This window comes from Saccostrea cucullata, unplaced genomic scaffold, assembly GCF_032062105.1.
Source record: "Saccostrea cucullata isolate Sc308-1 unplaced genomic scaffold, CSIRO_AGI_Scuc_v1 ctg1593, whole genome shotgun sequence".
Classification (NCBI taxonomy): Eukaryota; Metazoa; Mollusca; class Bivalvia; order Ostreida; family Ostreidae; genus Saccostrea; species Saccostrea cuccullata.
In genome coordinates this window covers 66992-79652 of record NW_026929841.1, presented here as the reverse complement: position 1 = coordinate 79652, position 12661 = coordinate 66992, and the positions used below count along the sequence as shown (strand labels likewise).

Genomic DNA, 12661 nt, shown 5'->3' with positions numbered 1-12661 from the left:
ACGAAACATGACGGAATTGTCAATTAAATATATTTGAAAATTAATTTTTTTTTATCAATATGTTTTTTAAAAATGTATTTGATATACGATTATCAACCAAATGATATATAGTTTTCTATATAGTAAATTGTTTAAAAATTATATTAAAAAAATATCGCAAATATCTGCAATGGTTTGTTTTTATTTTTTGTCACCAAAACCGTGTGTCTGGTCTCACTAAAATTTCAATTTGCTAAGCAGGAAAACGAATGAGTAATTGCTTTAAGACTTTAAAAAAATATACATACTAACCTTGGAGATTGAATTCGGTGTGTACTTTTTTTTATAGTTGATTACCTTTTTTTTTTTATTTTACAGGTTTAGTTGTTCAGATTATTTTTTCATCTTTATTTTTCATTGTTAATAATTTATGTCAGGAATAAACATCTTACACCCAGACAACATCACATGCAAGCAACTCTTTTTTAGTTTTGTAAGTGGATTGTATAAAGACGTTATATATGGTGCATATGGTATATGGAACTAGATGGAGAGGTTGCAATAGTTTCCTGGGTTCTAAGTTCTATTTGGAATTTTATTTTAAATTTTCTTCCTCCCCTCCAATCACTTCCTTAATTTCTTAACACGGAGAATGTTAAATAACTGAGATAGAAAAATAGCCAATAAGATATTTATAAATTCAAAACACTTGGAATTTATATCCATGTTTTAAAAAGTGTCTGAGATTTTTTGGTGCATTGTCCTCTGTAATATGACATCTGTACACTACGTGCTTACGTGTTACACACTGCTTATATGGTTCCCTTTTTATTCATTCTTCGGTCTTGGTCACTTAATGTAAGTGTTTATGCTTCCATATATATTAATAAGGTGACAATAGGCCCAACGGGTCAGATATTTTTATCATGATGATTTTATTATCGCTTTTTTATGTTGTTAAACTGTTATAAAAAAAAACTACTACTATATATGGTCATTACTTTTTGCAGCTATAATTGTCGAAAGGGATTGAAGTTCAGCTCACAGTACAAACAATGTGCGAAGGACGGTAAAGTAGTCGAATAACGTACATGTACTGAAAAAAATAACACGTGTTGTGGAATAAAAAAAAAATGTTTGACGTTTTGAAGAAATCTATTTTAAAAACGAATTTATTATACAATTTCATGCGGTTTTTTTTTTCAGCATGCCCTGATGGATATTACGGAGCTTTGTGCCAGCACAAATGCTTATATACTTTTCTCGGTCCTAAGTGTAAGCTTCAATGTTACTGAAAAAAAGCTTTTTGCAACCATGTCCATGGATGTCCTTCGACAGGTAGCTGCATTATTAAACAATGTTGAAATTATTTGACATCAGTATTTTATAGCTTAAGACTTTTTTGAGCATTCTATTAGTAAAGGAGATTAAACTTGACCCGCGAGAACGTCATGTTTCCATGATTGAATCACCTAAAATGTTTTTTCAAAGGTGTATTTATATTGTTAAACATCTTAATAAACTGTAGATTGGCAAATAACACGATGGTTTTGATTTCACTTTGTTCGTGATCCATCATTTTTCTACGAATTAAAATAGAGAATGTTATCTTTTGCTTTTAGAAAGGTTAAAATGTTGTACAAAATTTGAATTTATTTCTACCAACATGAAATTAAAAACATCGCAAAATGTACTTTTTTTTAGAAATTGTGAAATTTTACACAGTGGAATTTAAAAGGTCTTACATGTAGAGTATGCAAATACAATGCAATTACAATTACCGTATATACTCGCCTATAAGTCGGTCCGCCTATAAGTCGGATGTATTCCTTGAGGTTATTTGCCAGGAATTTGCCATTGACCCGCTTATAAGTCGGTACAACTTTTTGCCAGAATCAGATGACAATTTCTAATAAATGCTCTGATGTTTTACCCTCATTTTAACTAATATTTTTTTTTTAGAAATGAAGTCGATATTTAACTTGATTAAATATAATAAAATTATTAAATATGTGTATATAAAATACATGTGATTTATGTAATCTACTAGTATATCTTAATTCATAAATGATATAATATATCTATACTTTGTTTAACGACAGCTCTTTAGACTATACATATTTAGAGAATATTACGCTTCGCCATCTTGAAAAATACCAGTCTTTTTAGGACTCGCCTATAAGTCGGAAATAGACTTTTGGACTAAAATTTTACTCCCAAAATACCGACTTATAGGCGAGTATATACGGTATTTGCAGACATTTTTTTTTAAATAAATGATTATTTTTCTCTGGAAATAATTTTTTGAGAAACATGGTAATCTAGTGCATGCCTAAAAGCAAGCAAATGTTAAATTATAAAGAAGACGATTTGATTACATTCACCAAACACTCTCCAATGACAAAGACTTCAAGCTTCTTTTAAAATATCTATTAAGAAGAAATCCTCTTTTAGTAAGGAATGAATACCCTAATCGTTTTAGACATTTACTTAAATGAATAACATAATAATATGAACTAAGTAATAATAAAATTTTTTAATTTAAAATGCAACACTTCATTTGATAGGGTAAAAGATTTAATGCTTTTGTATAACATTAGTTGTCTACGTCACAATGAATTAACGTAAAACGTAATACTCCGCTTGACGTTACTTTAAATCTATGCCAAATTTAAAGCCTTTTTTCCATTGGAAAAATTATCTCATTGTCTACATTGAAATTAAATTATAAGGAATGGAGCTTATTTCAATTTATGTAATATAATATAACATAACTTGAGGCAGCTTATGCTTTTTATGGACGCTTCGCGGTTTATTAAGCGTTAACTGTCCCAAGTTATGTTAAATCGTATAACAAAAGTTGAAATTAGCTTCATTCCTTCAATATATTAACAAAAAATGATCTTTTTTTTTTCTCTCTTCCCGAAATACAAAGGTCTGAACAGTTCATAAAAGAAGTGTTTAGCAGAATTAACTGTTTGATTCAGATTATAATTTTAAAGATCAATTCAAAATGTAACTCCTCGTAATCACATACATGTACATGTATTCGCAAAATTGCATAATATGATAATGTCATTTTGCCTGTTTATATCCATAAGTGATCTTCAATCAATTAATATCGACAACAAAGAATCCATTATCTGAAAAGGGAGGTGACGAAACTTCTGTTAGGGACACAACAGGGGCCAATACAAAGCCTATTTCATCCTTTGCGAATCGTACGTCAGAGATATATATTAAAGGTAAACAAATGTAGGATATTAACCTTAAAAAACATATTATAAGAATAACAAAATTAATCAAAAAACCTTTTCTTTTAAGGGGTGATGGGTCAAGAGGTGACTTAATCACAAAATTAAATGATCTATTGGTAATCTCTTTCAGATGAAGAAAACAAAACTGAGCAGTTCCTGTCGTGGACAAAATTAAATCTCTATGGATACAGTATGTGTAACAATTTGTAAAACACTCAAATAGAAAAGTCATCCAATTGTTTCGAACCTCTTCAGATATTGAAAATTTCTCAAGTAGTTAGACTTAAAGAACCAGGCGCAGCTCCAGAAATTGGGGTGTCAGCGTTTTAATTTTTTTTTCTTGCTTTAGTAAATACCTTATTTAACCTCGTAAATTGCGGGAGGTGGGTCCTGACCCCTCTCTATATCCTTGCAAGCCAAGGTTACTTAGAAGAGATAATTTTAAACGGAAAATAATATTTATTCCTTTCACCTCGATTGCGATTTAAAAAAAAAAGATGTTATAGATATCGATATTTTGTTATTACTTGTGAATACTTTTCAAACAGATGTAAGCAGAGAATAGTAAAACACGGGCTAAATGTTGCATGCAGTTCTCACTTAAACATCACCACTATTGAATTCACACATGTATTTTATTTGAAATCTTCTTAAGACTTATATCAACTCCAGCTATCATAAAGTCCACAAAGAATGGGTGGACTTAACGCAATAATTTGGATTTTTTAAGACTACTCTAACAAATTGTAAATAAAGTGAATCCAAACATTTTACAACCACTAGAAAGAGCGATGCATACATGGTTATTTTAGCCAGAACATATATATATATATATAAGTAATGTCTTGTTGCCATGAATCAAAATTGAAACAACAATATATTAGTGTCGTCTTTTGGAATTTGACATTAGAGTGGTTTTTTGGTCGCGCTATCAATATCAATAGGAGGTGGACTTATCGATCGGTGTCATTGTTGACATTTCTCTCTCCATCTCTCTCTAGAAATTCAAATATGTGTTTGATATTACAGCGATGTCATTATGATTTAAAAAAAAATGTGAGGACACGCAAACTTTTAGCAATATTTCATGTGCTAAATTCTGAAAACGGCAACAAGCATAGTGATTTACATCTGGGTCAGGTTGAAGAATACAATGTAACTGTTTCACGTACGAGCACACTCGCAGGTGGACATCACGTGATGAATTGTAATATTAAACAGGTCAATCGATGGATTGATTGATTGATTGTATATGTTAAACGTCCCTCTCGAGAATTTTTCACTCATATGGAGACGTCACTGTATGCCGGTGAAGGGCTTCAAATTTTGACCTTTACTCGGGACTCAGAGGTATTGAGCAGTGAGGGAACTTTATCGTGCTAATGCCTGCCGCTGACACGGGGCCTTGGTTTTTAAGGTCTTATCAAGAAGACCCGCAACTTTCACTCAAAGTGCCGAGCGCATGGCGAAGGAACAGTTACTACCCATTTTAACGACTAGTTCAGTCGCGGCCGAGATACGAACTCACGACCTACCGATCACGAAGCGAGCGCTCTACCGACTAAGCTACCTTGAACGGTATCAGGTCAATCGAAGTCGTAACAGTGGAAGCGAGAAGTTTGTTTGGAACATGCTTTTTGTTAAATCAAGTATGCCCGTTTTTCGGCTCTTCTTCTATTAATATTACATTATTTTGTTCAATATACAACTACAGTTTTCGTAAGAACAGCCGACAAACATGCGCTGACTATGTATTCATACGATGAAAAATGCTTGACCCTGATTATCTATTTATATTCAACAAATCTTCAGGCACCATGCCTTCGATATTTTTTTAGTTTACCTCGAAAAGAGCATTTAAATTCACATCCGTACCAAAAATACACAGTTAAGGTATCGGGGTTTATATGATGGAAAAAATTAACATTTATGGAACTTAAATTTGCGGCATTTTTTCTGGCCAGTTAAGTCCACCTATTCTTTTTACAAATAAATTGGTTAAGATCAGTATAATTATTTAAACTGTAAGATCTCCCAGTACGCGCGTGACCATCTAATTGGCGAAGGTATGCATTTGAATTTTTATGGCAAATTTCTGAGAAAAAATAAAAGACACAGAGCAGAACATATCTGAGGTTTGCCGATGAATATATTCATATATCCTTAGTTACAAATAAAGATAAAAGAAACATTTCATACCATTTATTAGTACTAATGTTGTAACTTTTAGATTGTATATTGTTTAACGTACCTCTTGAGAATTTCTCACTGAATTGGACTTGTCGGTCGAGATCTACAAATTTTGTCCTATAATCGTAACTGAGGGCTATTGAGCAGGATGGCATTTTTTCGTACCAGCACCTACTGCAACACAGAACCTCGGCTTTAATAGGGTCCCAATTAGAAAATTGAAAACACTTCGTTTATTATAAGGAGATGGGGGGGGGGGACAAGGCGGGTAGAAAGCCTATAGCCTCGGATATTAAGATATTCATATTCATATATGTGAATTGAGTATTTAAATTAACTACTCATTATTGAAATTTATGAAATCATGAGGAAAAAACTTTTCTGAAAGCCAAAAAAAATTGTAGAACTTCTTTTTTCTAAAAATATTAGATGGTATTCGTGGGATTCGAATACTTGCAATAAAAATCCGACCTATCAAATTGCTTTGAGACTAACGCGCTAACCACTATGCTACATGCCTCATGATGAATTGGACATTAAAATCATATTTGTGATATAACCCTTGACTTAATGGACTTAAAGTATTTCTCGAAAAGGTGCAAATGTTTTGTCATAAAAGTGTACTTTTAAGGTATAATGGGTTATCTCGTCATGTTTTTGTAAACAAAAAATGTATATTTTATAGCAAACTTTTTGGATTATCTTTCAAACCATGGAGCGAAGACCCACTCATATTGAAAAATTTTGTTAGATTTTTTCACTTCTTATTTGTGGCACTAAAGGCAAATTCGCCCGCCTTATCCACCCATCTTTTTTGTCGGTTTTGAGGAAATGCATTACATGTACAGATATTATTTGACATTGAATTTTGTTTTTAATTCTGTAGTGATGATAAGTATATGAAAGCAAATATAATGTAAGTCCGTGTTTCACCTGTCTTATATTGTCACATGTGTGTTAGAAAAATTCACAAAGAAATAGGATAATCTAATTTTCATTACCTTGTATATATCTATGAAGGTAAATCCCAGAAAAGAGAAGAGTTGGATTTCTCTGCTGATGTGAATTTGTGGATCAAACACAGCATGGTGATGTTAAGCATACTCATTTTTGTATTATTGTCGGGACATATAACCATCTGTGTTTTCAACATCCGTAAAAGAAGACCAACGCATTGTTTGCCAGAACCCAATGAACCTTTAGAGCAAGAAGAAGTAATCTAATTGCATGTTTTGTCTCTGCTATATATTCGGTTACTTAAGAAGCTTACAACAGATTCTCACACTGAAGAAGTTTTCTTTGTTACGAGAACACAGTCAAGATTTTTTTGTTATAACTTTTAATATTTGTTTTTGACATACATGTATTTTGTACTGTCTTCTGTTAAGTAACTTTAGGTCCGTCACTTTTGAAAACTAATGAATGAAATGAAATTTAACTCCGCCCATTCTGTGACGAAAGCGGTCCAACATCTCATCGACCGGTCCAACATAGAATTTTTTTTATGTCCGCTCAGCAAAACATTAGAACATGTTAGATTTTTTTTCCGTAAAGATTTGTGTAAGAACAAAATATCAAAGGTAAAACAATCTAAGATCGATTTTTAATTAATCCGATACTTTTTCACCCATACAACATTACCATATACCACGATGGGCTTTGACTCGGTACCCATGCATATGTTTTCATCTCAGTCTTACATATAGCGTCCAGAATGAATATCGAACATGTTAGTAACATGTACCTTCTTGTCATACAGCGGGCTCCTTACAACTTAGCTACGACACTGAAGAAGGACCTTTTAATTACAAGTTAAAATAAAAAAAATTATGCTTTTTTTATATAAATAATTCAATGTGATGTTTATATTGTACACATTTTCTACATTGTACTTACATGAGGCTGCTTCTCTTTCTTTAATTCTATATTTCTTAAAGAAAGGCTTGGCAGGTTTTACATTTTAACATAGTTCGATAGTCATTATAATTACAAGTAAAATGATATACAGCACAGCTACTATCTCTTTCGCTGATTAGAGATATTACTAAAAATAGCTTAGTTTACACCTGAGAGCTCGCACTGAAAATCGCTGTATACCGGAAGTGACGTGTGTGACGTCACAAGTGTGACTTGCAGAATAAGTATATATTAGTAAATCATCAACACCGTTACCTTTGGCGCAACCCTCAGAGGTTTGAAAACTGCAAGACGCAATACAATGTGATGATAATAAGCAGTGGTCATTTTCAAAACTAATTTGATGTCCTGTTTTCGTTGCCTACAGGTCTTGTAAAATTTTAAAATCAAACGCATGCAGGCAGTACGTTAGTTTCATTTTCTTGATTTCTAATTTTATTTCTGGAAAAAACTATATACTTCCGGACTACATGAATAAATATTTTAACTAGGGGCCTAAATGGTTTGATTACGCCCCCCCCCTCCCCATCGCCAATTTTTTTTTTTGAATGCGCAAGTTTTTTTGTTGTTTTTTTTATCACAAACACGTTACGGAAAGGGAGGCCTTTTAAAGATTAATTCCGATTTTGTTTTCTTTATTCTCTTTTAATTTTTTTGAGTATTTTATTTTCGCTTCGATCAGCTTTGCTTCCCCATTTTCGTTTTTACACATTTAATTTAGTAAAATTTTTTTTTAGTTCGACCATAACCTTTAAAGGGCTGGTACAAGCACCACAACCCCCCTTCTAAAAAAAAATATCGCTCATGGATATATTTGTACAATTAAATTGTAATGAAGTGCCGGATCATTGTTTCGAAGTTCACATCATCGGTAAAGTGCATGTTGTAGATTTTTTTTCCAAATCTCATTATTTCCGTATTCTTTTTCAATCACTGATGTTATTATTAGAAGATCATAATAATTTCACATTTGGATGCTGTTCACCCCTTTCTTAGTGTTGCCGTAACTCTATCTTAATTTACTCTGCGATTGTATTTAATCACTGCTTATTTACGCTTGAGAGCTCTTAATAATATTGCCTGTTAAAATTCTTTTTTTATCTCTGTCAAACAACCTTTTATCAAGCCATTTCATACAAGCATATGATTTTAATTTTTTATGCCCCCGTAAACGAAGTTTCGGGGGTATATAGTTTTTGTCGTGTCTGTCTGTCTGTCTCTCTGTCTCTCTGTTTGTCTGTTTGTCCGCAAAAACTAACCTTGCCCATAACTTTTGATTAACTGGAGCTATGACTTTCATATTTCATATGTGTATTCCTTGTGACAAGACCTTTCTTTTGGTACCACCAAATTTGACCTTTTGACCTTGACCTTGGAGTTTGACCTACTTTTACATGAAATTTTTTAAATTTTACTTAGGCCATATCTTTTGAACAGTGAACACCAGGACTTTTATACTTCACGTATGTAATGTTTGTTAAATAACCTTTTACTGGATACGATACCAATAACCTTGACCTTTCGACCTTGACCTTGTAGATTTCTATACTTGTAAAAAAACTTTAACCTTGGCCATAACTTTTGAACGGTAGGGGATAGGGCTTTCATACTTCATATATGTAATCCATGTGAGAAGACCCTTCATAGGATATGAAGATCCTTGACCCTTTGACCTTGACCTTTGAGATTGACCTACTTTAAAAAAGCAAACCTTGACCATAACTTTTAAAGAGTTAGGGCTTGTGCTTTCATACTTTACCTATTTGATCCTTATGACAAGACTTTTCATTTGATAACAATAACTTTGACCCTTTGACCTTGACCTTGGAGTTTGACCTACTTTTTAAGAAAAATTTTAAAATTTTACTTTGGCCATATCTTTTGAACAGTAGACACAAGGACTTTTATACTTCACATATGTAATGTTTGTTAAAAGACCTTTCAATGGATACCAACAACCTTGACCCTTTGACCTTGACCTTGTAGATTTTTGTACTTGTGAAAAACTTTAACCTTGGCCATAACGTTTGAACAGTAAGGGATAGGGCTTTTATACTTCATATATGTAATCCTTGTGAGAAGACCCTTTATTGGATATGAAGATCCTTGACCCTTTGACCTTTACCTTTGAGATTGACCTTGACCATAACTTTTAAAGACTTAGGGCTAGTTTGCTTTCATACCTTACATATTTGATCCTTATGACAAGACCTTTCATTTGATAACAATAACTTCGACCCTTTGACCTTGACCTTGGAGTTTGACCTACTTTTTAAGAAATTGAACGTTAACCATAACTTTTGAACGGTTAGGGCTAGGGCTTTCATGCTCTACATTAGTATTTTATGTGGCAAGACCTTTTATTTGATACTTATTACATTGACCTTTTGACCTTGACCTTGGAGATTTTTGTACTTATTAAAAACCTTAAACATTAGCTTACTTTCAAATTTCACAATTGTTTTACAGTGAGAATACCCTACTTTTGGTACCAATTAATTTAATTTGCATTTAAGAAAAGCTTAGTCTTTCCTATGTTGCCATACGGGGGCATCAGTGTTTTACAAACACATCTTGTTTTCAATCAGGAATGAAATAAATTTCGACATTTTAAGATTTACCCACCCTGTCATAACCTGATTATAAGAATGAAAAGTTAAATAGGATTTTAAAAAAAAAATAACTACGTTTTTAAGGTCCATTTCACACCGTCTATAGTTCTATACATCAATTTCTTGTTCTCATTAGCACTGAATACGAATTTAAATGATTATTTAATTTAGATAAGTGTAACTGTGTATCAACTTCTATATTACAGTAATGTTTAGATTGGACATCTACAAGGTAGAATGTCGATCATCCGGGACCCGGGACTTGTTCAATATTGGATAAAATATTGCATGAAACAATCGACAAACACGTGAATAATGTGACACATAAAACAGATTATACATAAATATCAATTGTATTTTAACAATTTTAGTAAACTCTCTAAACTCTGAAAGTCGAATTTAGCATCTGACTTTTTGAATGTGTTGCATCAAGCCTAGATATATACGTAACCTTGAACAAATTAAATTCCTCAATATTTTAACATGAGAATTAAAACATTTTTTTCTTTTCACAAAATTGTAAAACATACAAATTTTATCTTTTAAAATCAATTTATACAACTGCAAGCAACGAAGTAACGTGCCTTTGATCTAAATTATTTTTAAAAAGTCATGCGTACAGTTTTACTGGATGGGATGGGATCATTTGTTTAAAAAATCATTGCAAAACATTAAAAAAAATGACAGTAAAAAAAATATTCTAAAACTTAAAACGTAAAACGTGTAGAACGTGTAGAAAAAAGAGTGGGTTCCCACAACAAACGAAAAAAATGAACGCAAAATTAAAATCAGTAGGGACTAACATTATTCATGCTCTCAGCTGTTTAGGCCTTTATATGTTAAAGTTTTTTTTTGGGGGGGGGGTAAATAGGTAACGTGTCGAATTATGTTTTTATTAAATATATATTTTTTAAATAATGATTTAAAATGCTATTGTGAATATTTTCTATCGTTTTACTCACATACCAATCAATAGTATGCAAACGATTTGCTTCCTCAGGTTCCGCATCGTTTGTGGTCGATTTCCGTCTGACGGTTCATTAGCCTAGGAGTCAAAAGGAGAGGGTTCTACTCCCACATTTTCTGTATTATTCCATAGCAAAACATGACGATCCACAAGAAAGTTCTTACGATTCTTCATTTAATGGACTATCAGAATTATCAGAAACAGCGTTTTCTGTCTATCACTTGAGGGAAGCGAGACACACTTGTGACGTCATTTAACTTGATTGCATTTAAACCGGAAGTGACATTGTCAAGGACTGTCGATCGTTTTCACAGGTGCAAATGCAGACATTCAACACTGATTATCTTTGAAACGGCGGGCCCGATTTTAGTCGGATTTTCGCCAAAATGTTTTTTTGAAACAGGTGTAGTGAAATACGTTGATGAGTAAAAGTACCGTGGCCTATCTTTAAAGGGTTAGTTTTCAATCTCAACACTATTTCTTCATCTCTGTGCCTTACGTGTATGCTTTGTGATGCATAAAGGGTCGTAATCCAAACTACATGCATGTCTAGTGATTAACGATGTAATTGTGGAGTTATCTTTCTTGTATTTGTCAGTTTTATACAATCGTGTATATATTAAGAAAATGAAAGAATCAGATACAAACTACCTGGTATATCTATACAGGCAGATAACACCGAAAGGTCGATGCACTTCAGAGTGCTTTATTATCTAAAGTTCAGACTAGAGGGCTTAGTAGTTGTCACCATTTTTTAAACTTTATTGATTTCTTAAGAGGACGAACTCCTCATGAAGGTATACAAATTAAAATATTTCAAACTAATATAATCTTTTTCTCTGCCAAATAAGTATTTTAAGATGAAGATATCATATTTAACAAAAATTAGTTAAAATTATGTTTAACTTATTGATTTCACTCCCGCCTACTTAATAGGCTGGTTATTTGCCAATTATCATTAAATTAAAAAATATATATAAACATGTGTTTTAACCCCGTACTGTCTCCAGTGGGTTCCAAGAAACTGCAAGTCATTTTTTTCTTTTTTAAGCTGACTCTGTCTCAGTCACTACACTTATCCTGATGAAGTTTCCCGGAGATAAGTTATGTCTGAATCCCCACTTTTATTTTTCAGTGTTATGTATAGTTGCTTTCACTGCATATTGTAATAAATGGATCTATATATAAGAAATGCGCTTTCTTGATTACAAAGGATACAATATGCTTGTCAGAGGTTTATTTATTCAAAACTTAAACAATTTTTCGACGTGATTTAATTTGTTTACAAAACACAAATGGACAATAACTGTGCATTAATTCTCTCTCTGAAACCTTTAGACTTTATCTCTATCATTGTTAAACATTCCTTATGCCTATGCCAGTTTTTTTAATGTTGAACTTTATAGAAACTTGAAAAAAGAAACCCATTCCTGCTCCCGGTGTCATTATACTCCCTGTTTGAAAAGCGGGAGGGTATATTGTAATCGTGATGTCCGTCCGTCTGTACGTCTGAAGGTTACGCTTGAGGGTACCCATCTCTTATCCGCAACTCCACATACAGCTGAGGGAAATCTTCATTACATATTGCTATTGTGCACCTTCTATTTTTGATCCTACACATATTTTGGATTTCCCATAGCAAAACATGGATATTGCCAATATATTCATATGGTAGACGGGGGCATCATTTAGTGAGCTCTTTGCTCAGAGTACCTCTAGTTTTTACTATAATATTTTAT

At 32.5% G+C, this 12661-nt stretch overlaps 1 long non-coding RNA gene across 1 annotated transcript; it reads left to right on the top strand.

The window, feature by feature from the left end:
- The first annotated feature begins 989 nt into the window (after positions 1-989).
- On the top strand, positions 990-3203 carry LOC134282293 (uncharacterized). Its single transcript, XR_009995263.1, has 3 exons — positions 990-1048; positions 1186-1317; positions 3081-3203. It is a non-coding gene; the product is annotated as an uncharacterized LOC134282293 (long non-coding RNA).
- Positions 3204-12661: the final 9458 nt, after the last annotated feature.